The sequence below is a fragment of the Coturnix japonica genome, chromosome 5, assembly GCF_054131305.1.
Source record: "Coturnix japonica strain WE chromosome 5, WE-NBRP24, whole genome shotgun sequence".
NCBI lineage: Eukaryota > Metazoa > Chordata > Aves > Galliformes > Phasianidae > Coturnix > Coturnix japonica.
The window spans coordinates 48,659,978-48,686,210 of record NC_140667.1 but is presented as its reverse complement, the minus strand read 5'-3'; the positions used below and the strand labels follow the sequence as shown (position 1 = coordinate 48,686,210).

Below are 26,233 nucleotides of genomic sequence, written 5' to 3'. Positions count from 1 at the left end.
AAATTCTGCTATGCTTTCATCATATACAATTCTCTGTATCCTGAGCCACTATGGCTAAGCGCAAGCAGGACCTCAGCTGTCTGACAAGGGTCTTCTGTCTCAAAAAGAGCCCCTTTCCTGAATTTCCTTGTGCCTGGAAGTTTGGCAGCTCCATTTTATTTTATGCTTCTCTTGAGTCCAGAAAAGCAAAAACACACATTGCAAACAAAGTGGTTCTTTGTTGAAAAGGACTATGAAGAACTGTCTTGTTTCTTATCAGTATAGTATAGAGAATTCTTCCACTCAAACTCTTCCCTAGCTCCAGTAACCTGTAGCTCTTGTACACTAGCAGAGTGGGGTTACCCTCTTATGCACACCTCCAACAGCATGGATTTCTTATGTTAAAAGAAGAAACATGGCTTTTTCATCAAATGTAAAACAACCTCACAGTTTATCAGGGCTGGTTCTCAGCAGCAGTACTGGTGGTCAGACATTAACTGCTAATGAAGGCAGCAGATGCTGGATGAGCACGTGCTGAGGGAGAAGAAGAAATGGAGAAAGAACATGAAACACATTTAAAGAAGGAACTTGTTAAAATGTGTACCTTTTTTAGAGTGCTTCCATTTAATTATTCCTACAGAAAGCAATCAGGTTTAGACTCATCTTTTGTACTCAACTTATATTAAGTCATTTTCCTCACTGACTTAAAGCAATGTTCTTTATTCTTCCCACTTCAAATGAAATATCCACATCATTTGTTAATGCAGGTTGTTGGTTGTCAAAGCTTGTAAGGGTCCTTCAGTTTTGGGCAACTCACTTACAGAGCCTTAGGCTTCAATCCATAAGATGTAATAAGGCAAACTGTAATATACAAGCCATGAACAGACTCATATCTATGGAAAAAAGGTCTCACTTTATAATGCTTATATAGCTCAGGGTAAATTCAACTAAAATCCCGTCTGAGTCTGACATAGCATGAAAGTAATTCTTATTCATTGGAAATTAGATGGAAGTAGGGGAAAAAAAAAATCCTTATTTTATATAAATATAAGAGTTTCCTCTAAAGTGGTTTTCATTTCTGTCCCGGGGAAAAGGAGGGGATGGAGTTATAGGTTGATCTTATTTCATGTTTTGTTCTTTGTTCATTCATGTTACTACATTTTTTTTCTGTAAATTAGGGATGGGGAAAAGTTGTTCCACGAGAGCGCTTTACCTAACTTTACCACCCTGATCTCAAGGGATAAATTAATGTTAGCACTTTACAATTTCTGCTTCTATTTTCACATTACAAGTCTATAGAGACAGGTTTCATGAACACTCAGTATCGCATACATCCTGATGAAGAATGCAGCCTTAAAAACACTTCTATTTCATTATTTCTGTGTATGTTTCTTACTTGCTATTCAAAGAAAGGCTGATTTCATAATAGTCATCAATGCTAATATGCAGATTTAAATCCAGGTTCCTGATAACCGAGTTGATAAAAGGTTATGCACACGTGTTGCTGAATGGGGAACCAGGCTTAAGAAAGTGAAAGAACTATTTTTAAAGCATACAGCAAGTAGTAAAACCAGTTGTATGATACCTAGTATTACACTTCCAGAAGAAACCATATTGCCATTTCTTGGAAATGAATCAGTTTTGTTCAGATTCTCAGAGACCAAGTGAAATTCTCTGGAAAGAGAACTCTGCCAAAATTAGGATAGCCCAGTCAGTAAAGGATTAACAAAATGATATGGATGGCAGCACCCCTGAGTTAGGAGTGTGACTGTACTCTGCAGTGCAGTCGGTCCCTTAGGCTTCAGCTGGAGCCAGTCCACTTCTTTCCACATCTTGATATTCACAGCCAGCAGCTGGCTCCTCAGCCTTGTCCTGATGGCACTGACCCCATCCAGCAGAGATGCATGTCTAACTATTCCAAACTCAAACCTGAGAAATCTGATCCTGCCTCTTCAGTACCATTTTGGAAGGCTGTTATCACCACATAAAGACGTGATACAAAGCAAGGTTATGTTTTCAAAACAAATTTTTAAGCACAATATCAACAGCAAATTGAACACTTAGCCAAGAAGAACGTGGGGAAACGTGTCTGTGCACACAGACAATACTCTCAGCACTGAGACGCTCATATCTGTGAAACACTATGAATATTCCCCAAATTTGAGCACTTTGGCAGTGGGAGAATGGGCTACACCCTGCTGAGTTCTTTCACAGGAATAATACCAAGACTGTCCCTGTGATTGTTTGTGTCAATAAGATGAACGAGTTTGGGCAAGTCCTGAATATTTTTCACTACAGATTGCAACAGAGGAGATATGATTATGTAAGTGGTAGAAAGAAAGGCAGCAGGAACAATTCCTGAATACAAGACATCATTAAGATTTCACAACAGGCTCCCAGAGGATCCAAAAGAAAGATTCTACATTTGTCTTCATGCATCCAAGTGTGTTATTAATTGCTGCATGCTCTTGAAAGGCTTAAATTCCCTGGGACGCGAACTAGAGTCAAAATAGATCCTAAAAACCATGTCAAGTCATTCATCCCATAGAGCCAGAAGCACGTACTGGAAAAGAAAATCCCAGCATCTTGAATAGCAGTTACTAGACATTATCACTTGCTAACAGAAAAAAAAATAACTGTGTGCATTTAATTGAAGGAGAAAGCTTCAGGACTTATTCCTTGAATCACTTTCCTTACTCCCACAGTTAAACCTTGAGAGAGTCGCCGCATTTCATATCTATGTTGTGGTAACTAATATTTGTTCACATATCATGGCATTACACAAGGTAAATCAACATTGTACCTTTGTAGGAAATCAAGCTGTACAGTTCTGTAATCACACACACATACCACATATAAGACAAACAAGGACCATAAGCTAGACACCAGTTCTGACCTAATAAAGACGGAGACACTCTATTCGATTTAATGTGACAGAACTCCTAAGTGTTGATCATGCTTAGCTCTGTTGGGTGGTACTACTATTTCTGAATTGCTCTGCTTCAAATTTTAATCAAATCCACTCCTTTGTGACCATAATATTCTTCTTCATAAGTAATGAAGCTTAATGAACAGAATTAAAAGTTGATTAATTGTAAGCACAGTTAAACACAGAAATGCTTAGCTTCTTTGCCATAAAATCTGTCTTCTGTTAAAAGCTTGTCACTTTCTGACCATCTCTCCATCTTTGGATTTTCAAACATATTTTACAGGCTTTTCAATTCCTGCCTACAATTCAAACGCACTTTATTTTTGTCACCCTTGGTCCTTCTACATCACAGAGCAGATAAATGTCTGAGGGAGCTAAAATATTAATAAAGAATGATAAAGACTGACTGCGGGGCAAAAGAAAAAAAAAGAATAAAAGTTGGAAAAAGTAGTGTAGGAAGTTTTACGCTGGGTTGTATGCATTCATGTTTGTAATTGATTTAATCATTTTTCAGTAGCTTTACCTGGATCCCGTTTCTTTCCTGGCCACAGTCCATATACACCAATGCTTACTTAGTTTCCACTGGAATGTACTGGGTAGATCTTTCTCTTCAAACACAGCTGATGTATAATAACCCAGCACACAGAAATGCCTGCAGGCAGAAGAGTTAAAGTTAGATAAATGCTCCCCTTCCTGTACCCTCTAGCAAATCTTCACTGGGGAAATACTACCTCTTGAAAACTAAATTTGACTGGTTTGAAATGATATTTAAGCTCCTGTATCGCTTGGCCAATCAGGAAGAGGGCTCTTTTCCCTTTATAATTGAAAACATTAATTATATGTTCTACAGTACTTTTTAAGGAGGGAAATGTGATTGTTCAAAGAATTTCAGTATCTAGTAAAGGAGAATTATTAATAATGTGTAAACTCTTCATATTCCTCTTTTACCAGCTCTTTGCACATAAAACAGGACTCAAAATGACTCACAAATTTAACCAGAAGAATGAAATATTTTTGAAGTTGCAAATGATACGTTTGTAAAAAATATAGATTCCCTGGATATTTTGAATCTCATTTATTTATTTCTAAAAGGTGTAGAAAATACATGAAACAAAGTCTTATCAAAAATATAAATGCAGTGTGTCAAGTGAAAAATAACATCCATTAGCTTAACAGCATCTCTGGTACATATTTTTCATAGTAGTGGTGGTTTTTTTTCTATGGTGTGTTTTACTCGGGTTGTAGAATTGAACCAGGAGGAGGTCTAATTTGAATTAATATCCAGGTTCACTGTGAAATATTGATGGGCTTAAGTATGATTCCTAGTAATACACTGTTCTATGCATCTGCAGTTTGGTTGATGGGGAAAATATGCCACCTAAACTAAAATTATATAGTATCATTGAAACATTTTAGAGAAGTTTTAAGCAAAAGAGAACACAGCAATTACTTTCAGGACTCCAGGCCTCAGTTCGCACAGTGAATGAAATTGCTGTGATTTTGTTTAGTGTGTGCTGTACCTTTAAAAAACTTAGAGCCACCTGCCATTTTTTCAAGACAGACATGATCATATGCACTGTGCTGTCTCTCACAAATTTGCCTTTGTCCTCATTTTATTGCTTTATCTCTGATAAACCTTATACACCTCCCAAGAGAGTGGGATTTTCAGGACAGCAAGGACAAGCGGACTACACTGGTGGAAAAGCTGAGGCTCTCCAATAAGCATTGCACAATTCATGCATCGGCAGTGAGGATGCCCAACAGTACCTCAATATAGATTTCTGTCTAAACTGGATCGATCTGCCATGAAACAAACCTACAAAGAGCATGGAAATGAGTGGACTACACATTGACCTCCAACTACCACAGAGGACTGGGAGCCTTGCTGGAGTAGATTACAGTCTACTGGTAACTCTCTCTTGCAAACTCTATCTGTGCCTTCTCTTTCCTTTTCTTTCTGACCTCAGCTGCACGTTTAACAGTTAGACCTGAGGATGTAAGAATACTGATCTGAAGGCTGGTTACTCTGCCACAACAGTGATGAAATCCATTTTTCCCTCCATCCCAAGGATCACATCCATTTCACAGCTCAAATACAGGGTATTAACACACACCCTCTGACTGGCACTGAATAGCAAAAGGACTCTTAAAATGAGATGGAAACAGCAGCAGCCACTACCCTGTAAACCACTTTGGCCTTCTAATTATTGGGCCGAAAAAGAACAAAGGGATAGCACTGAGCTCGTCAGCCTGAGCACCAGGTAAACACAGTAAGTTGGAGTCAATCTGCAGCTCTACTGAAAATTTGCTCTAGCAAAGTATCTCACTATCAGACAGCTTGGCTGAGTGTTTTCTGTTAGTTTCTTCTCTTACACCTGTGAGTGCCATTGTCATTTGGTGAAAAAAAAAATGAATCTGCGTTAAGTGTACAAGTAAAATGGCAAGCATCTCTCTGTTCTCTAAAAACCCTCCCTGATTGCACATCACTCACTTCAAATTCTGATTAAAAGAGCATTGAGAATCTCAGCTGGCAATGCAAAAGGATAAGTAGACTTATCATCAGCTAGATTTTGCACAAACTACAAGCCTGGGTAGCATTCATTTCATAGCAAAGTACTAGAGACCACCCCTACAAAGAAGTTAGTCCATGGTCTCACACAGAACCTATTTTTTTTTACTATTGTTATTATTATTATTATTTTAAGAAAACACACATGTTATGCAAATTAAAGTGCTCTTTAAAAAACCACACCAAACAAACAAACAAATAAAATAAAAGAGTAATTTCACCACAGAGCAGTAGGAACAGCTTTATATATATATACCCTTTATATATATATATACCCTTAATATATATATATATATACACCCTTTATATATATATATATATATATATATATATATATATATATATATATATATATATATACCCTTGGAGAGGAGGAAATAACAATACACATGGGAAACTGAGAAGTCTAAGAAGCGTAGTCTGTACTTCAAGACAAAAAGTGGGGAGTGATTGTGAGTTCTACTTTGGAATAACTTTGAAAATATCTTCTTAAAGCTCAGACTTAGATGCTAAAGGATGAGTTGTGGGCAAAAGAGAATAAAGGTAGGACACATACACTAATAATCAGTGTGAATGAGTTACCTGGCCATTTTTCAGATAGTTTAAACAGAATAACAACAACTACCTATTAAGACCAAGAAACAGCTCTCACTGTGACAAAGGCCAATGCAGGAAGATTCATCTGCCAGTATGAGAGTATGAGCTGGGCTAAAAATTAAAAGTAAACCTGTCACTGATGAAGTGTTAACGATGACTAAGGAGCAAAAGTAAATACCGAATGCCTGTGGAAGGCTTTGAAAGTGAGAAGAAATGCAGATTATCTTCTTAAATGTTCAGAACATGCAACAATGTTTAAGCAGTTTGTTACCCGAGGGCAGAATAAATCTCTCCAGGATGCCATTAATTGTTACTGTTATCCTGCAATAAGTGCTTCTACATATTCACTTGATCTCAATCTCTTTTCTTGCATTATGTTACTCCACTGACGCCCCAGCTGTATTTGGTGCTTATTGTCATTTTCTTGCAAGTGAGCTAATGACACTACTATAAAACACCCAGCAGCTGGTGGCACAGCACAAATAACCATCATTCATCATGAATTACGAATACCATGGAAGCAATAAAGAAAACTTTCTGAAATACACGTGATAATGCATCCAAACTCTTCCCATTCCCAGCTGCTAAATCATCTCTGAATGCTGCTCTGGTTTAGATGTCTCATCACAGTGTGAGTGTGGCACTCTGTGGCACTCACAATCACTAAAGCACTAGCTTGACAATACATCACCCCAAAAAGCACTTTGTCTGTGTGCCATTGGATCACCACTGTGTGTTTTGGGGTACTAGATCTAAAGCTGTAGAGTCCCTAGACTATTTCAGAGATGGAAGTAAGAGTTATTTGAGAGTACTCTACGCAAACAGGCCTACTGGGGAAACAGCAGTAGGATCTGAGGCACTAGTCCTTGAAAAGGAAGAATAGGAGATCTACAAGTAAATGCACCATGGCCATAGAAGACAACAGGTGTTACAGTACAGCCACATTACAGTAGAGTCACAACTAACCTCTGAGACTGGGGTTTCAGTAGAACTTTGGTTTGTGTGTTGAGATTTACTGTAATGTATTAAGCCCACCATTCAAAGGTAAGAATGGGGGTCTGATGAGAGGGAGAGCTCAATTTGCTTTTGTGTTAGCAAGAGACACAGTGAGAAGAAAATAAATTCTTGTCTCCATAAGCTACTGAAACAACTACATGTTTAATTTCAGTAGCTATTAATTATATTTATGGAAAATTAAATACACCCATTTATTTGTAGCATGCCATGCCTTTGTTCCTGGTGGTTTCTACAAATGTCCTTAAGTTTGCACTTCATAGAATAAATAAATAAATGAGATTCCCAAGGAATGTACGGTTTGTTCCTAGTCAGTGGGTTTTTCAAGATTCATAGAGGTTTTTGCTGTTGTTGTTTAAATGAAATTCTGTTTTAGGAAAATTGAGAGAATTCAGAAGAAAAAAACTGTCTGGATACATTCGGAATACAGCCTCAGTTAAGTATTCAAAATGGAGCCTGTACATTAGACACTGAGGCCTTCAGCCTGCAAGGATTTCATGTATGTACTTGCCCTTATGCATTGCCATTAGCCCCACTGATGTCAATGCAATTACTTTGACAGATACAGTTGTTGATATTCCATCTTTCTCTATGGATCACAGCCTGCACATATGCACAAACACTGCATCACAATCTCATTTATACATACAATAGTAAAATAATTCACGCATTTAGATACCTAACTCTGATGAGCAAATACTTGATTCAAGAAAGCTTAGAGTGAATGGGGTCTTTTATAACTACACACCCTTCCCTCCCTAAAGAAAATCAACTTGTAATTGAAGTTGAAGCGAAGACTGCTGCTTGATTTGGTAGAAGAAAGGGGACTGTCATTTTTATTTATTTATTTATTTGGTGTTATTTTTTGTTTACCACCAGACTACCAGGTATAAAATTACCTCCTGTGGCAGTTCTCTCCAGCAGAGATTCAGCAAGCAGCTTTAGAGAAGAGATGCTACCTTTATCTGTAAATGCAGGAGTTTTCTGAAGACAGAATGAAGTATGGGTGCCCTCCATTCCACAAGACATCAGTATGAGCTCAGAAACCTTCATAAAACAAAGCAGAGCTTGATTACTTCACAGATAACACGAGGCTCCCACTGACTCTAGCATAGTTTTTGTTATTATTATTGGACCACTGGGGTACCTAGAAGTCAGGGAATTTCAATACCCACACATCCTCATTGAATATTAATGCTAGAACCATAACAATAGTGGCTAATAATGAAGCTTTTCACTGCCATGTGAATTACACATCAATATTAATGAAGCCTTTGTTAACATTCAGTGTTCTTCCTTTCTGTGTCTCTGCCAGGATTTTAGACTGGTTTATGCCAACAGCACAGCCTTAGATGTCAACCCTGAGTGGGTCCTAGACACATCAGAAAGGACTTGCTTTTGCAAACATACATTTAAATAAAGTAGTATGACATATCAAAGTTGCTTTAAGTTGGTGGTTGTTCAGGTTTTTTTTTACTCCATATACAGGACAGAAGTGGCTTTGTATGTTTGCATATCCTAGAAGTAAGACTCAGAAGGCTGTCTTTTTATTTCAAAATATTATTACAACAGCCTTTGTATACAAAAATGTGACACAATAATTTGCAGTTATTTTCATATCTCGTATGTATCAAGAAAAGGCAAGGGCTGAGTGATGAAAAGAGAAGACAAGTAGCTTCCAGTTCTGTAACAAGCCCGTGATACAGATCACTAAGCAAGTTCACACTGATTTCTGCTCTTCTACACAGGAAATTGTCCCAGTGCTTTGAATCGTCATATGAAATTTAAATGTAATTGCCAGAAGCATTACCTTATTAATAAAAGTAGAAAAGCATCATTACTAATTATCGCGAGCTTAATTTGCATTTTCTAAACATTTACATTATCTCATCTAACTATGTAACAGATGCTTGCATGATTTCAAACTCAGCTCTTTTCCAAAATGAGTGTCTCACACTAGTAAATAATAAATGTTGCTTCGGAATTCTCCTGTCAGATGCAGTGTCTTACTCAAAAGGAATTTCATCAGCCACAGAAGCAGTACATTTTTAATGAATATCACACCACTAACTTTGTTTCACTGCAGTTGATCCACCTTGTTGAATACTGTACTAACTGATCCCATTTCAGTAGTAGATCCTGCAAGATATCTGCAAGAAATTACCTCTTTGAAGGAAGGATTCAATTGATTTGCACTAATCTAATTTAGAGGAGGCCAGAATAAAATCATACTGGGACTTAATCGCATCTGAATACAAACAGTACAAAAATGCTGCTGATAAGTAGCTGATGTAATGCTCCAACACACCAGGGGGTTGATGTGCCAATCTCACTCCCATTGAGGAGAGCACTCTGCAATTCCCAATGGTGCCACTCGGATTAAGACTTGAAATTGCATGTTTTGCATAGAATATCTGGAAGGTAATATCACAGGATAAAGAAAGGTGAAAAAAAAAAAGAAGTAAAACAGGCTATTCTGTGCAACAGTTGTCAAGATAGGGACCAGCCTAAAGAGATGAGCCTGTTGGTGGTTGGCGAACAATGCCTGCCAGTATTTAAGACATATTTGGACAATGCCCTCAGCATATGCTTTAACTTTTGGTTAGCCCCAAAGTGGCCAGGAAGTTGGACCTGAGGATCTACAAAGGTCCCTTTTAGCTGAGCTGTTCTACTCTATTCCATTTCAAATAACTAATTCCCATCTAGATCCATAATACACAGCACAATGCCTTTGGTGATAATGACACCTCAGTAGAAATCAAAGTTATACTTTTCACAGTCTAGCAAAGGAGCATTAAGTAGTGCAAGGAACCAAACACATGTCCAAATATGATCAAATCACAGAGTGGTTCTTCTCAGGAGAATTGTACAGCTGTAAGCTTAAGGGGAGAGTGCCCTGATGTCATTGCTAGTAATCATCAAAATCAGACAAAACCACTAGTATTGCTTTTCCCTCCTTTAAAACAAGCCCTACGGATTTTAGCAGACAATCAGGTAGCTGAATTTCAGTAAAACCATCATTTTGCCCTGTGCCATTAAGTTCAATGGAAGAGAGAATGAAACTAACTTTGCAGCACAGAAAAAGGATGATCTAAAGGTCTATGTAAGGAATATCCAGACTTCGAGTCAAGGCATTTCATTTATGAACATTTATTTGCTGTGTAGATTTAGAGTAATTCAGCCCACCATCTCACCATGTCTGTAAAATGGTGATAACAATCCCACCTCCCTGGGAAGCTCGAGGTTAAACTTACTAATATTTGCCAGGCACTCTGAGGTGCTGCAATTCAGGCAGTAATATGAATGTAAAATACCACAGTACGGCAGCTGCTATGCTTAAATTCATCAGTTTCACCTGAGAATATATTTTTCAAAGGGGAAATACAAGAATTCCTTCTTATTCTACACTACAGAAATAAATGCATAAATACATAGGGAGCCATTTAAATGAATATAATTCTAGTAAACATGGAGAATAAGAACTTGCAATAAATTCTGATCACATTGGAAACAAAAATAAAAGGATGAAAAGACAAGATACAGACACACATAGAAAACCAAATTAGGGAAGTAGAAAGGAGCCTTGGATCTAATCTCTAACCAAACTAAAATGCTTAATTTGTTTTTGACTTCCTAGATACTGTTCTGTTACCTTCACAGAACACAGCAAGAACACAAAATTAAGTAGACTGATAATATCTGTTAACTTGAAGATAGAATGTTTGATACCAATAGCCACCAAAATCCTGTTCCATCTCTAAGCATCCTTCTTCTTTCATACCTTTGCAAATAAGTGTCATAGCAATCTTTCAAGTTCTTCTACACTTGGATTTGCTTTGTTTGCAGATTAGCGTAAATTTTCCTGAAAGTGTATACCATGTTTGACATCAAATCCCTGAAATTAATCACAATAGTAGGTTGACTTTCTGTACAGAGAACAAGAAGATTTGAAACAAAATCCCTCGTCACTATGGTTCAAAAATGAAAAGCTATATCATTTGTCATTACTATTGCTGCAACTCAGTTGGTTTTCCTGAGTGAGAAGAAAAGATGGGTTATGACAACAAGCACCATTTAGGCACTAACAGCTGTCCAAGCCTGCTTCCAGTTACAAGCTCTTCATAAATGTCTTCCAGGAGTACTCACATTTGAAACCCATATTTTTTTCTTCAGCTTGGTTTCAGTAGCTATCTGTAAGTACACACTCAGCAGACCAATTTCCTGGTCTTATTCGATATTCATATATTTAAAATACACTACAGGAGAGAAAAGGGTTCACGGATTAAGGTGTTTACCTTATTTTCATTTTCTATTTTTCCCTGCATCAAAGAGAAAGCAGAATTTCATGATAAACAATCACCAACATGGGCTAAAACAATTCCCACTTATTATTCACAGCAGAGGTAAAACAGGATTTCAAAGGCTAGAAGATGCCCTCAATTTGCATTCTGCTTCGTTTGTCAGTAAATCTGTTTGCTGTTGGGAAGGCATTTGCCATTCTGTTCTATTAGTCATTCAGTTAAAGCAAGGCTTGTAATTAACACTTGTGATAATTAGGCATTGGTTTGGTTTGGTTTGGAATCAACCTCTGTGTTTTAATTAAATCTCAGGAATTAACAAAAACGGATATGGGTTTTTGTTTAGCCAAATGATTAAGCAGTATTTTATTTATCATCTTTTGTAGAAGCTATTCTATTTTCTATCCTGAACAAGCAGGAATGTTTTATTGTGGGTTTAAATGAGCAGTTCACAAATAATTACTATTTCTCTACTTAATGTTAATAGGAAACTCATTCTAAAAACAAATCACTAACCTCACACAGAATGCTTTCCCTCAACGGCTGCATTATCTTTGCGACAACTCTAGGTCAGCCAATAGTACCATATATTACACATGACTTATTCTTTATTGGAAGATAGGGAAAAAATATCCTCACATTGCATTTAACCTATCCCAGTAAACCTGTTACAGGAACATTTTGTCCACCAGCAAACAGACAATCCAACCTGCCATGACAGATTCCAATTACAAGAAAAAATATATCTTAAACAAATGAAACCCTTGTGTACCTAATGGCAGAATACAATAATTACAAAGACGATTGGACCATCTGTGCATCAAATTTATGGCCTTATCATGTATAGTCAGACCTTCCTAAAGTAGCCTGTCAAAGGAGTAGAACTTAAAAGGAAAGAGTTGAATATGTGACTACATTTTTAAACAGCTCCCAAAGAAACAAAGACACTGTTTTGCTGATGAGTCTTCAGAAGCTGAAAACTTCAGGTCAAAATTAATACAAACTGAAGATTTTGCTATTTAAGTCATTTTTTGCCTGGTTAATTTCTGGTAGTAAGAAATGAGTGTCAGTGATGTGAGGATGCACCCAGGAGGATTTTTCTTTAAATGAACCCTGCAGGATAGCACAGAGCTCCGAGCACTTCCTCTCCTGTAGGTGGGGAGGTCCAGGAGGAGCTATCATCGATAGAAGAGGGGTTGAAGAGACAGAGAAATGGAGAAAATGGTCAATATAGAGTTATTTGCTGTGACTGAGGAGACTGGAGGAGTTTTGGACAAGCATGAACATCCCCATTCACAGTCTGTGCAACAGAGAAGCTGACTCTTTCTAAATTAGGATGGAGATAAAGGAGACTTCTTCAATTGCCCTCCCCCAATACCAAAAACATTAAATGCTATTGTTTTACACAGATTCAACTGTTTCTTATTATTTTAACTCAGAAGTTATAAATATACTGATAGATTAAAAGACAACTGGAACAACAGAACAATGACACAAGCTAACCCAAGCTAAAAAAATAAAATAATAAAATAAAAATCAGTTTAAAGTCACTGGAAAATGATAAAGCAAGGAAAATTGTCCCAGACTCTGCTGTAAATAGCTTACAGATGCATAATGAGCGTGACTATTAGTGCCAAACATGTTCTTAAAAAATTCAGTTGGCTGAGTTTGATGTCATCTCCTTTGACTTCTCTCAGTATGGTTATCAACAAAATGGAGCTCTGAAAAAGAGGAAAAGAGAACAGACTGAGATAAAACTAGAAACGGGGGAAAAAAGCTAGATGATAAAATAAAAGCAGGGAACATGAAGGAAAAGTCAAAATACTGAGAAAAGTAACAAAAAATAGAGATGACAAACGGGAGATGAGAAGAATGAGGGAACTGAAGTTAGAAACACAGATATTGCATGAAGAAGGGAGAAAAAGGAAGAAAACATGGTTTGAATTAGATAGGAGAAGACAAAGTGTAGAGCGCTATGTTAAGGCAATACTTCCATCTTCAAAAGAATCCAACATTATAATAATGAAATAGGTGGAAATGCAAAACAACATCTTATTTCAGTATACAAGTCCTGTGCTAGCAGACTAGAACAGTATTGTGATCATACTGCACAGGTATGCTGAGGCTACAGGCAGCGAGGAGGCTTACCGGTATCTTGCAGTTGTGCAAAAAGGAAGACTTGGTGTTTGCAAGTTATATTGTGTTTTTATACTCAGATGATCAATACAGCTAAACCTGAAATTAAATTATTTCTCTAAAGCTGCACTGAAATATACGCAAGCAGAGAGAGAAAAAAGAAAAAGACCGACACATATTAGTAGAGATTTATGTATATCGTATAAGAAGTCATGCATAATATTCACAAGGTCCTATGGAAAAAGGCAATGAATTCAATGAGATATTTTTATTTGTCTTTGAAGTGGTCTTGGATGAGGCTTTAGAAGACCTCTAACACTGACATCTCTGCAAGTTCAGTGTAGATGCAGCAAGAGAGATGAGTTTGTCTTAGCTCTCACACAATGTGGAAGAGAGAACAATTGTGATCTTGGAATCAGATCATAGGACAATGTCATATGCACCATTTTTAATGTCTGTGTCTCACTGCCGCATGTGAAGATTGATATTACATTATTTTGGGGGTGTTTTCTAAATAATCACACTTCTGCCTGTCTTTAGATAAGAATCTACAACACTAAATATTATAATTTGCATTCCCAATTGGAAAGATACCTTTTTAATCGTGGCATTGACTTGTAGAAGGCAAAATGACTTGATATGATTGATATTTTGGAGGTGCTGGTACAGGCTTCCCAGAGAGCTATAGGTGCTCCATTGCCAGAGGTGCCCAAGGCTGGGTTGGATGGGGCCCTGGGCAATCTGATCTGGTGGGGAGCAACCAACTCACAGCAGAGGGTTGGGAGAGGATGAGCGTTAGGGTCCCTTCCAACTCCTTCTGTTATGTTTTAATAGCTTCTTTGTTCCAAGTCATCTGCAAGAGCCTCACAACGTATAGTGACAAAGAAGCGTCACAACAGAGTAATTTCGGAATTTGTAAAATTTTCCCAAAATAGTCTTCAAAGTGAATCTCTTCTACAGTCACCACTTTCTGACAAGGAAAGAGCAGGCAACAAATGTTAAACATTAGAACAAGCAAAAATAACAAAGGGATTTTTTTTTTCTTTTTTTCTTTTTTTATTTTTTTTTTCCCCCTGAATAAAGGAAGTAGAGGAGAATGGAAATAAATCCTGCATCATCTTTGAAAGTAACAAAAGAGGAGAAGGATGGAGGAGAAATCTCCAAATCTTTCCCAAATAATGAATTCCAAGGGAAGAACACTGAAACTTTACACGTTAATGAATAACCAGATGTTTCCCAAAGCCAGGAAATCTCCTCTTCCCCTTGATCACTTTCAAACTAACATGAACTCCTTTTCTTGCTCTCATTTCATCACTTTGGATGACCAAACAGTTTATTTGTGCCTCCTGCAGGGCTTTCTAAAACGATGGAAAGTCTTTGCACAGTTTGGTTTTGGAGCAGTCTCCAAGGATAGCAATGCTGTGGTTAATGCAGCACTTCAGTTTGCTATGAGACATGACACCAGATTTTCCATTACAATAGGCTTTCCCAATTACCTTTCTTGTGGTCATTTTAATTATATACAGAATAAAACGTTCTTGAGTTATTGAGCCAAAGTTTCAGGAGATTTGAAGCAGTATATACTATTCAGTCTGATAGTAACTTTTCTCATTTAATGCCAGATGACTGCTCTACCATTTCCTTTTTACCCATCTACAGACTGGCAGTTCTGCCTGCATACATTCAGCGTATTCCTCAGCATTTTCAGATCAGAGTCTCCATTTATTGTGAGACGGCAGACTGAGGAATTAGCATGTCCCTATCTTCTTCATGGCATTCAGCAGACAAGATGGGTCTGCAGTGCAACATGTCGCAGAACTACAAAGTCCCTTTGGACAACCTTATGTAAGAATTAGATCCTTAGGATCACTTGACAAGCAGTGTTTCTTTTGCTTTTGTTCTTCCTGTTGTCTTCTATGGCAGGTAGAAAATGAGCAATTAAAAGGATCTTATGTCTTCTCGTATTCAATAAAAAGAGATGTGTAAAAGCCTGTCATTGTGTCAACCCATTTCTTCATCATCACCTTAAAGACATGCCTTCTCATCTCCCATTCCAGCCATTAAAGGGGTAGGAACCAATTTCCTGTACAATTTCTTTGGCCAGGCCTAAGCAGCTTAAAGAGCAGTCCTGTGAATGCACTCAGGAAGAAGTTCCATAGCTGCTGCCTAGAAAGTAGTTGAAATAAATTAGAGCTCACTGAGCATTATTACAGCTTGTTGCCTATGGTATTTCCTCCCCCAAGGGTAAAGGAAATAATCTTGATTAATGACACCCCAAAAAAATCATTTTTCTCTTTAATTCACTAATTGGTTAATCGTTCATGACATCAAAGAAGGCTGCAGTTTGAAAAAAAAAAAAAAAAAAAAAAAAAAGGTCAATGCAAAAACCAGATTTCCTGTGCATTTTCCATGTGTGCTTTGTTTCCTGATGTAATTTCTAACTGAAAAGGAATGAAAAATTGAAATCTCCAGTTTACATGAGGAATGGCAGTTTTGAGCTCCCTATCAGACACCTCATTTTCTCTACATTAGTCACAATCAGACAGACAAGGCTCTGTCTTGTTGAGCTACATTTAGTAGTCTGTCTGAACTGCAAATTTAGATGACATCCAAATTACACAGATTCAGCCAGTAGGCTACACTAATGCAAACTAGGAGAAAAAGAATCAAGACTATTGATTTTTTTGGTCCTTTCTCTGTCATATTCCCTTAAAGGCATTTACCAAGGCTTTTAAGATCTTCAGCATTTTCACAAAGGAACAAATTACGTGCAAATAAGACTGCCTTAATCTATTCTTCCCTGCTTGGATTGTTCTTTCTGTACAGTCATTATGTGCTTTTTTACGCTGCTGCTGCGGTTTCCTTGATCCACTTTCATGCACCATGTGGTCAATATATATGTTGAAGAGTAGCTGTGGAAAAGCACATCTCTTGCACCTGCCTACAATAATCAAAATCTTGTTTGTTAATTCCCTCCAATCCAAATACATCACACATCTCTCTGCTCTTTCTTGCAGCTGTTTCAGCAATTTGATGTCATATTCTACAGAAAGCCCTTCTGATCACATTTCCATTTGCAGACAACTTGATTTTCTGCAATGAATATTTACAGGGGGTTTGTTACAATCTCAATAATGCAAAAAGCAAAGACCACAGATTCTACTGACAAACAGAGCTGATTTCCAACATACTGAACCTTCAAAACTCTGTCAAAGCCAAACGCCCTGTCCCTTCAGAATTACACTAACATGGGTCTACTGAAGACACAAGTATTTCTGCTGAGAATATACAGCATCATAGCATAGAATTTCTGAACTCCGCTGAAGGCAGTAACTGTACGTACTACTTTTTGCCTACCAATCTCCACAGCAGAACCACAGCCAATAACCAGCTGAACAGTGCTTTAATGAGAAAGGAATTCAGAAAACACACTCCTTGGAGTAATCAGTGCTGTTCCATTCAGGTACAGCACCTAAACAATGGGCCAAAGACTGAAATTTCTAGATGACGTGGAAAGCAATAAAAGGAATAACAACTTTAGAGAGTTTAAGTGCCTCGTGCTTTGAACCAACAACCCACCAAGAGAATTAGAAAGAGCTTTTTCTAGTTGATCTCACTAAGCAGCTGTATAAGCTTTTTTAGGCATAGTTAGCAAACTACAAACTCATTAGAAACTACATATGGTACTGTCACTTTCCATGAAATCTGAAGCTCACATACTTTCCTTTTAGTCTGCGCACATGCTTTCTGTCAGAGCTGAACGTATGTGCCATCCGGCAGTAATATGCCCCTTATGCATTAACATTTGGGTTTGTTTGATTCTATTTTTTAGAGGCTCCCAGGCTTCTGACATTATTTCAGCCTTCAAACTCATATGACCTCTAATTATTTTCCAGCATCTAGGAAAAAGATTTGATATATTTCCCTCTCTCTACCATTTTTGTTTTTTAATATACCCACTAGGATTCCATCTTCTGCTCCCTCTAAAGCGTTGTTAACTAAGGCAGAAACTGAAGTTCATGCTGCTTTTACCTTTGCTTTTACAGAGGTCAGGACTCAGAGTGAGTGAGTTTCTCACAGGCAGAAAAACTGGCCAAGTGCTTTTCTAGTCCTCTTTTCAGAGAAGCAAATCTCTCCTGAAAGTGCTAAGAAAAGTCTGTTACAATTTCACAGAATCATAGAATGGCCTGGGTTGGAAAGGGCCACAACGATCATCTAGTTTCAACCCTCCTGCCACGGGCAGGGTCACCAACCTTTGACCAGGCTGCCCAGTGCTACATCCAGCCTGGCCTTGAGTAGCAAAATCCATTTCACTTCCAGCTTAACACAACTGCTACCCATAAAAGGTACAGATGGCTATTGTGTGGATTTTGATCCTACCCATATCTGCATAGCGCCAAAGTCAGCGATAAACTTCCATTTCAATACCAGAAGGCCACAATTTAACTCCTGCTGAATCATGAAAAAATGTCTCTGTTTTTCAGGTTTTATAATAGCTCTTCATCACTAACAGAATATCTCATTTTACACTGAAAGTTCTTTGGGAAAAAAATACATTCCTTAGAGAGAACTAAATGTTATCATCTGCTTTTTACCAGTGGACGTATCAAAACAGAGAGGCAAAGTAATTCCCTATATGCCAGAAGTTTCAAAGAAGATATCATAGCTGAAAATCCCAAGTTACTAGAAAACTACTTTAACTGTGTATAATACAACCTTTACCACTAAAGGGAAAAAAAAGGGAAATTAAAATAATAAAATAAAATAAAATAAATCTAGCTCTGGAGAACACAGTACAACACAGTACAAGTCTTAGTTTCCATTCTCCATATCTAAAGGGAATTACCATGCCATGCTAGACTGATGTGGACAGGGAGACCAACACAAACTCATGAAGGCTACAAGGTGATGAAAGGTTTGGAGGGGAAGATGTGAGAAGAGGATGAGGTGCCCAGAACAGAGGGGGCTGAGGGGAGGCCTCACGGCAGCCTGCAGCTTCTCACGGGGAGCGGAGAGGTGCTGGGACATCACTCAGGCACAGGGTTTAGATTCTGGGGTGGTGCTGCATGGAGTCAGGAGCTAATTCAATGGTCCTTAGTGGTCTTGTCCAACACAAGATATTCTATGACTGGAGTATTGTATTTTACTATAGTTTAAACATCCAAATATGACAACTAAGTCCTCTAATGACACTGATTATTTGGCCACAGATTTGTACAAGAGAACCCTATTTCACATAGGACAACAAGTCTGTGAATGAAATAAATCAGTCAAATAAAAAATAAAACATGACATACTATATATACTGTGTTATCTTCTGTGACGCTAAAATAATAGTTACTCATACTTTAAAAAAATTCTCTTCATTTTCTAAGGTAAAATAAATTCTGTCACTAAGTAAACATTCACATTTACATTTGGTGGATGAACTTTAATATTAAGAAGAGGTCACCTGAAACACATCATCCATATTTGAATGGTTTTATAGGGCTTACTTTACACAGAAGTCCCCAGGGTAATTATTTCATATCAGAACTAGGAAAGTTTAGTATCTGTATTCAGTATGTATTTACACTTCATGCCAATGCATTAAATAAAATTCTATCACATTCTGTCTTTGTCTCTGTATTTCCTTCTTTTCAAAGACATACAGTACGTGATCAGATTGCAAATTCACTTACAGTCTGAAAGGCTCTGTCTTGCTATTGTTAAAACATCTACAAAAAACTTGGCAAAAGCTGTGATAAAGTCAAAAAAGAAGTTGAAATTGTTATAGAAGAGAGTGCATTCTCAAATCAACTGTCATAAGTAAAAAGACACAAAAATAAAGGAAATGCATTATTACACAACTAATGGGCACACAAACACACACATTAAAAACAAGAGAAAATAAGGTTTTAATGAAAGCTTTAAAGGAAAGGTCTCATCTAACTTACACCACGTTGAGCTCTATTCAGCACAAAAGGAAGAAGAATATACAAATTGAAAGGCCTGATATAGGATTCTAAAGCCCTAATCAAGGAATTTAAAATCCACATCTAAAGGCAAGCCCAAAAGTTTAAGACCGACTTCAAATGCAATGTGTTTGAAATCTAGATTCAGACAAATGTAGATCAACTCACACTTGTTACCAAAGCTAGGTGAAACTCAATACAATATCTACTGGTTTTAGCGCAAGACTTCTTCCACATTTTGACATCTGAAAATCCTGAAACCATGCAGCAAGTAGTTCAGAACAAAAGCAGAATGGTTAGGATATAAGAACCTCCTATCTAAACTCTGACAAAGCATCTTTGTTTGAAAGTTTGTGGACAGGATTAAACGTCTGCAGCAAGAAATGCTGAGATAAATATAGCATTTTCACATTTTCCAAATATTTTCCATAGTTCTTCCAGGCATGAAGTAGTAAAACTGAAGTCAGGAGTTTCTCATTTCTCTCTGCTTCAGTTTTCTTACCAGTTTTCAGAAGCATCCACATAGAAATAAGTTTTTTCAAAAAAAAAAAACACAGTGTTTTTTCAGAATTCCTACCTTTTCTTTCTTTTCCCCCCAGAAAAATAAAGAGGAAAATAGAAAAGAAAAAGAAAGAAGAGAATAAGGAAGAATGGGAAAAAAAGACCTACACTGCTGAAAACAACATCCTTCTCCAGTTCACACAACGCCACTGGAGTTCTCATGGTGGCCACATACATGCACAGATCTGCTTCACTCCCCTCAAAGCTCAGCTGGTGTTTAGAAATTTGGTCACAGCATTTCGCAAAGCTATGAGAGCTGCTCTGAAAGTAATGCCTCCTATTATATCACATAGGCCCATGACATCAGAGGCAAATGTTGGTCATACGGCAGAGAGGTTGAACCTTCCCATCAATATCCCATTACACTTTGTTGCCGTTTGATAGATGGCAGCAAAGGGACAAGTCTGACAGAATGGCATCTGACATGGAAGTGTGTATGAAGAAAAGGTGTGTTACTAAATTCTCCTATGTGGAAAAACTGGAACACATTAACATTCATTAAATCTTTATAGAAACCAAATTGTGGATGTGAGCACAGAGAGGCAGTGAGTGGTGCACTTCAGCAATGGCATCATCATAGCAACAGTGAAACCTCCTCTGGTGCAGATTTTTACATTTACAAACATGTTATGTAGACTCTCACTCATCGCTGGTGAAAATGCATTCCCAGTATTGACGACTATGCTGAGAAAGTGTTCTGTAGCTGAGAATTAGCTTTATCAAATAGCGTTATTGTGCTCTTTGTATCTGCTGCTGTTGTTTCCATGGAAACAAATAGGAGGCATTACTTTAGGAGTGATTGTGAGGAAGGGGACAGTAAGTCTTGAAGCCCTGCAGGACCTCTTGCAGCAAAGCCATTTAGAAAGGTGGGAAACAGATTGGTTCTGGACTGCCATGTCTTCTATCCCCACACTGTATAGCACAGCACACACTGTACATACGGAGGGCCAGAAAAGGGAAATGCAAACACTCCTTTACCAAAATCCCCAGTACATGGGCCTTTATATGACACCATCTATATCTTACTCCTTCTTTCCATCAGCTCAAAGGGTCCTTTCCAGAGGAAGGACTCTTCAACTCCTAATTTGGGTTCATATCACAGCAAAATCCAGGTGGAAATACATAAAACATAGACAGTTCATGCAAAACACAACTCACCTGAACAAAGGCCATATCCTGAATTCCAGTGGCATTCACTGTACAGTAGCAGAAGCAAAATATTGTAGGCTTTGGAGACTAAATTTCCTTCCCAATTTCATTTCAGCTGTTAGGTACTTTGGAAAATGGGAGTCCATTTGGCATAGGGCTGGCAGGATCTGTTCCAGAAAGATGGGAAACAGGGAATAGAAAAAGTACTGAGGGTCAGGACAGAGGTATGTTGGCAATATTGATTTCACACAGTTCTTGCCAGTACCATGCCTGTTCTAAGCCAATACTATTAATCGTTCACTAAACTCACTTGAAAAAAAATTACAAATAAAAGTAAAGTGGTGTCAAAGCTTTGTGTTTTTGTACCACAGGTTACAAGCTTTGACCTTCATGTGCATATTACATGCAGACCATGCCTATTTAAACAAAGTTTTCTAGCAGACAGAACATCTGTTAGGTCTACTTTATATTCATATTTAAGATGGGATTACTCTCTGGGCTTTGTCAAATAATGAAGAAAAACAAAAGGGAAGAAAGAAATTAAAATCTTAATTCCCCTTTGATTTTGTGAAACAGTTTGAATTTGAAATAATTAGTCTAAATTCTTATAGGAAGCTTTGTAAGATATTTGCCTGAAATCTTCCAACCTTTCAGAGATTAACAACGCATCCATAGCATAAGCCCCTTTAGAAATGCTGTACTTATACAGATCTACAAAATTACAAGAAAAGTTACTTTTAAGTCCAAGTGCTTATGTGGTGTTAACTGGCACTGGAGGGAATGTTGTTAGATGTGGTTTGCACAAGCCTAGAAAGTAGCACCAGCTAAAATGTTGTCTGAGTTTTCAGTGTGCAGAAAGGATTGCTTACCAGAAATCACTGTGTTTAGCAGTAATGCTCCTTGTTTTCAAGTAATAACTTTCTTCTCTGTCATCACTTCAGCCAGAGCCAGAACATCCCCTTCTGAAAGCTGTGCACGGCTGAAGACCCTCAGCAGAGAAATTTATGCTCTCTCAGTGGGGGTTTCAGCTCAAAAAGCACTTCAAAGCTGGTAGAAAGAAACTGAGCAACAGCTGAGTCCTTGACCCTCACTCACAGCCCACCCACAGGTGATCAAAGCATGGAGAGTTCAGGCACCAGGGTAAACTGGATCAGCGTGTCTGCAGCAGGACCAGGTGCTTGTCTTGGTAAAGAGGAGTAGTGACATTTTCCCAGGAAAGTCACAGAACATCATAAGCCTAAGACTAGAAAAAAGGCCTCAAAAAGAAACATAGATAAGGACTGCACCCAACTGAACAGAAAGATCATAAGGGGTGAGAACCCAGAAACAACCCAGAGAGCTGGAAGAAGTCAGTAATCCATAAGCCATACATGAATGAAAGAGCTGGAACAGTGGCGGTCCATGATGACTAGGTATGACTCCATTTCCCTCCATACCAGGAACCATCTCCAAGTTGGCTCCATAGGCTAGGCAGGGTTTCTGTGCCATGCTCATAGTCCAATCAATACTGAGAAAAGAATGTGAAGAAGAACCTGAAGAAGAGAATGGGAAACACAGAGAAAATGGAAAAAATAATAATAATAATTTTACACCACCTGTGTATGACCCAAGCATCTTCTGTAGTAATGAGAGGCAAGTCCAATTCTTGAGCAAGCACAGATCTACAAATCAAATATTTTTAGTTATTTGTACTACAGGACTTAATGTTTCTGCTGCATCTGAGTCAAAATCTTTTTCCAAGATCTCCTGTCCCTACTTAAAACCAGTCTGAACTGAACAATAATGACTATTACTGTAAACATATGACATCCAATTTGGAAGGGTCACTTTTCCAGTGGGGAATAGATGGGAGCGGGCAATTATCAACAGAGAAATACTGCACATGGATAAATATCAGCCGATAGGATGACACCAGCAGAGCTCCCATAAGAGTTAATCAAGTCTCTTTGTCTTCCAGACTGTGTTACAGAAGTTCATAAAATAGTGGGCAAGGAGGATGTGGTGGGTGTAAATTATTTGCAATTTCAAAGGGCTTTTGGTAGGATCCCTCACTGGAGACTATCAAAGGGAGCAAATAAGTAAGGGATAAAGAGCAAGTCATGTTAAGGATTAAATTCCAGTTAAATAATAGGAAACAAAGAGTTACAACTAATAGGTTTTTCTCAGAATAAAGAGAAGTTAATAAAAGGACACCCTACAGAGCATTACAAAAACTACTTTGGTTCAATACAGTTATTAATAAAGAAGGAGTGGGGCTGTGGGGTCACAGCATATGCCTGGGACAAGAATAACCTCAGACCTTGTCTGCTTCAGTTTTTTTTATCCCCCCAAAGCACCCTGTGAAATCAATGGGGAAGAGTGATCATGGCTCATGAAAACCAGCTCCCATTCTCAGCCTTCTGAAAATAGCTGACTATACTGGGACAGGCTGTAAATCAGTCAAAGAAGCTCCTGAATGCTGCTGTTCTAATAGCAAACAGCTTATCTTTACTTCAAAATATCTCTGGCTAGATAGTGATAAACGGAGCATCTTGGCTGCTTGAGAAAGCATAGCAGGGATATTGTCAACCACAGCATGAACTTTACTTCAAAAAACATGATGCAATAATTGGGCACGACTAACTTTGATAGATCTTTAAACTTAAGAAAAGATACAGTTTGGAAAGGTCGTGTTTTAATGCATGAGGAATTATTCATTTTTATCATAACGAGTTGTTTGTTTCACTTTTCTGATCCCAGGCAGAAATCTGCAGGGCTTTTGTAACCAGACCCTTCTCAGCAATTCCTGTCTGGCACTTTAGGCAATTGACTTTAAAAAAATAAATAAATAAATAAGAAAATTTCCCTTCTTCCACATACCTAAAGCTACTTTGAAGGCAGCAACCTCCCTTACTCCCTCCCCTTCTGCTGTTCTCAAACTTCTGCCCCGGAGGGACAAGAAAACTGCAACAGCTGCTTGCCACAAATAAGTCTTCACATACACTAATTTTAGTGCAGAAAGAGCAAAGTAGCTGGGCAAGACAAGCTAGGCATGACCTCAGATGTAACAGAATAACACCAAGGAAATGTGGTTGCTTTTGCATATCAACCCCCTACACACACACAGTCACAGATGGAAGAACATCAAGAGGAAGAATTCAACATACAATCAGTCTGAAAACTAATCTAAATTGGAAGCAGGGATATACAGCAATCTATAAGCAAGAGAAAAAACAGAAGCAAATGGCAGCATTCTGATTTCACTGGCAAAAGGAAACGAAAGAATTTTAACAGGAGGATTCCCAGGAGCACTTACTGGTGCCTAAGTCCTGTTTACATCAGTGATAAAAACATCAGCTCCCACCAACCATTTCTAATATCTTGCCCTTGGGATATCATTTGTAATGTGTCCTTGTTATTTAGAAACAACACTTCCTAGAGAAAATACTGCCCACTTAAACCCACAAGTCTGGGTCAACAGGCAATGTAAAACATCAGCGTTTCGCTACAGTTATAACGCACAGTATCCCAAAATGGTGAAAATAAGTCACATTCTGGAAGCATTTTCTCTGCCATTCTTTAATACTGGGGATAACTTTAATTAAATCAAGAAAAGTGTGCTTTTAAAATTTAACTACATGATTCAGAATGGTATAGATAGTAACATATTCATATGCATACCTCTCTTGATGTTAGCACATTTTTTTATTTAATCAGATTGCAGTATTTTTGACAGTCATTAATTTTATATGAAAGAGAGAGGCCTTAACCTGGAGCACCTAGAAGGGACTGTTTAAAGTTTTCTGGGTTCTTTTGTGGGTGTTTCTTTGTTTCGTATTGCTTAAATTTGAGAAGCTACAGAGGAAAAAAAAAAAAAAAAAAGAATTAGGAGTGCTTGAATTTGGAAATGTCAGACTAGAGTTATATTTTTAACTGTGCAAATAGGTTTGAGATCCTTGAATTGTGTCAGGATAAAACTAGAGTTCTTCTCTTTGCAAAGTCTTCTAACAGCACCAAAGGTGATGATCCTCATGGTCCCTTCCGACCCAAGACATTCTATGATTCTGCAGTCAACCTTAATTGACTCTTACATCTTCATTTCCAACCAACTGTTGGAAATAAATTCAAAAACAAAAGATATTCATCAGAAACAACAGATTTAAGGAATCAAATTATAAGATTTTCTTTCACCTCTCAGCAGAAAATTGCAACAGCAAAGCTTCCCCATCCATGTCTCACACAGTATGTTGGAGCTGCTAACCTCGGCCAGTCTAATTACTAATGTTCTGCTGTTGCATTAAATGAAAATCTGGCCTTCACATTAATAATTTATTCACATTGCTTCACTAACCATGCAGCCATTATATATACACAAATCAGCAGAAGAGTCACAAGGAATTAGGAAATATTTTCTACACATCAAAACAAAGCATCCAACAATACACCCAGTTACCAAAAATGTGCCACATTCTCCATAAGCACTGATCTTCACCTGTATTTGGAAAAGCTGAAAGGTTCATTCCTTCCATTCACTTAAAATATTTTAAACATGAAAGAGACTGCAAGATGTTCGCAAGGAAAGCTCCTTTCTGAGGGGGTGGGTTTTAGTAATGCCTATTTCATGAGCACTTACGTTAAAACAAGAAGCTAAAACTGTATGACAAAGAGGCTGCCATAGCCCAGGAATGCAAAACTGAAATTCCTACTTGGAATGATGGAAAAATTTAGGAACTGGAGCTGGAAGCATCAAAAATTCATAGGATCAAATGTTTTAACTCTGATGCTTTTGAAGCACTGAAATAGTTAAGGTATTACACCAAGGCACAAAATAACCTCATTATCATTTCTAATACAGATCAATACTCAACACTGCCCTTTGAAAAATACAGTGCTTGCCAGTCTGCACTCTTATTGTGATCTTTGCATTAGCTCTCAAACATTAAAGCTTTCACATAAGCCCTGTCTTAGCCTCGAGAACATGCCTCATCTCCCCCCCCCCACACCCCATTTGATCAACATATATCGGTATCAAATTGTAAGGGGAAAAAAATAATGCAAATCAATACCC

General features: G+C 37.8%; 2 long non-coding RNA genes across 2 annotated transcripts; both read right to left on the bottom strand.

The window, feature by feature from the left end:
* Window positions 1-341: 341 nt before the first annotated feature.
* On the bottom strand, window positions 342-13,115 carry LOC146760800 (uncharacterized). Its single transcript, XR_014946142.1, has 4 exons — window positions 12,992-13,115; window positions 7,988-8,135; window positions 3,432-3,560; window positions 342-513 (listed from the first exon to the last, which is right to left on the bottom strand). It is a non-coding gene; the product is annotated as an uncharacterized LOC146760800 (long non-coding RNA).
* Window positions 13,116-21,195: 8,080 nt separating this feature from the next.
* Window positions 21,196-22,693, bottom strand: LOC146760799 (uncharacterized). The gene is made up of 2 exons (XR_014946141.1): window positions 22,056-22,693; window positions 21,196-21,353 (listed from the first exon to the last, which is right to left on the bottom strand). It is a non-coding gene; the product is annotated as an uncharacterized LOC146760799 (long non-coding RNA).
* Window positions 22,694-26,233: the final 3,540 nt, after the last annotated feature.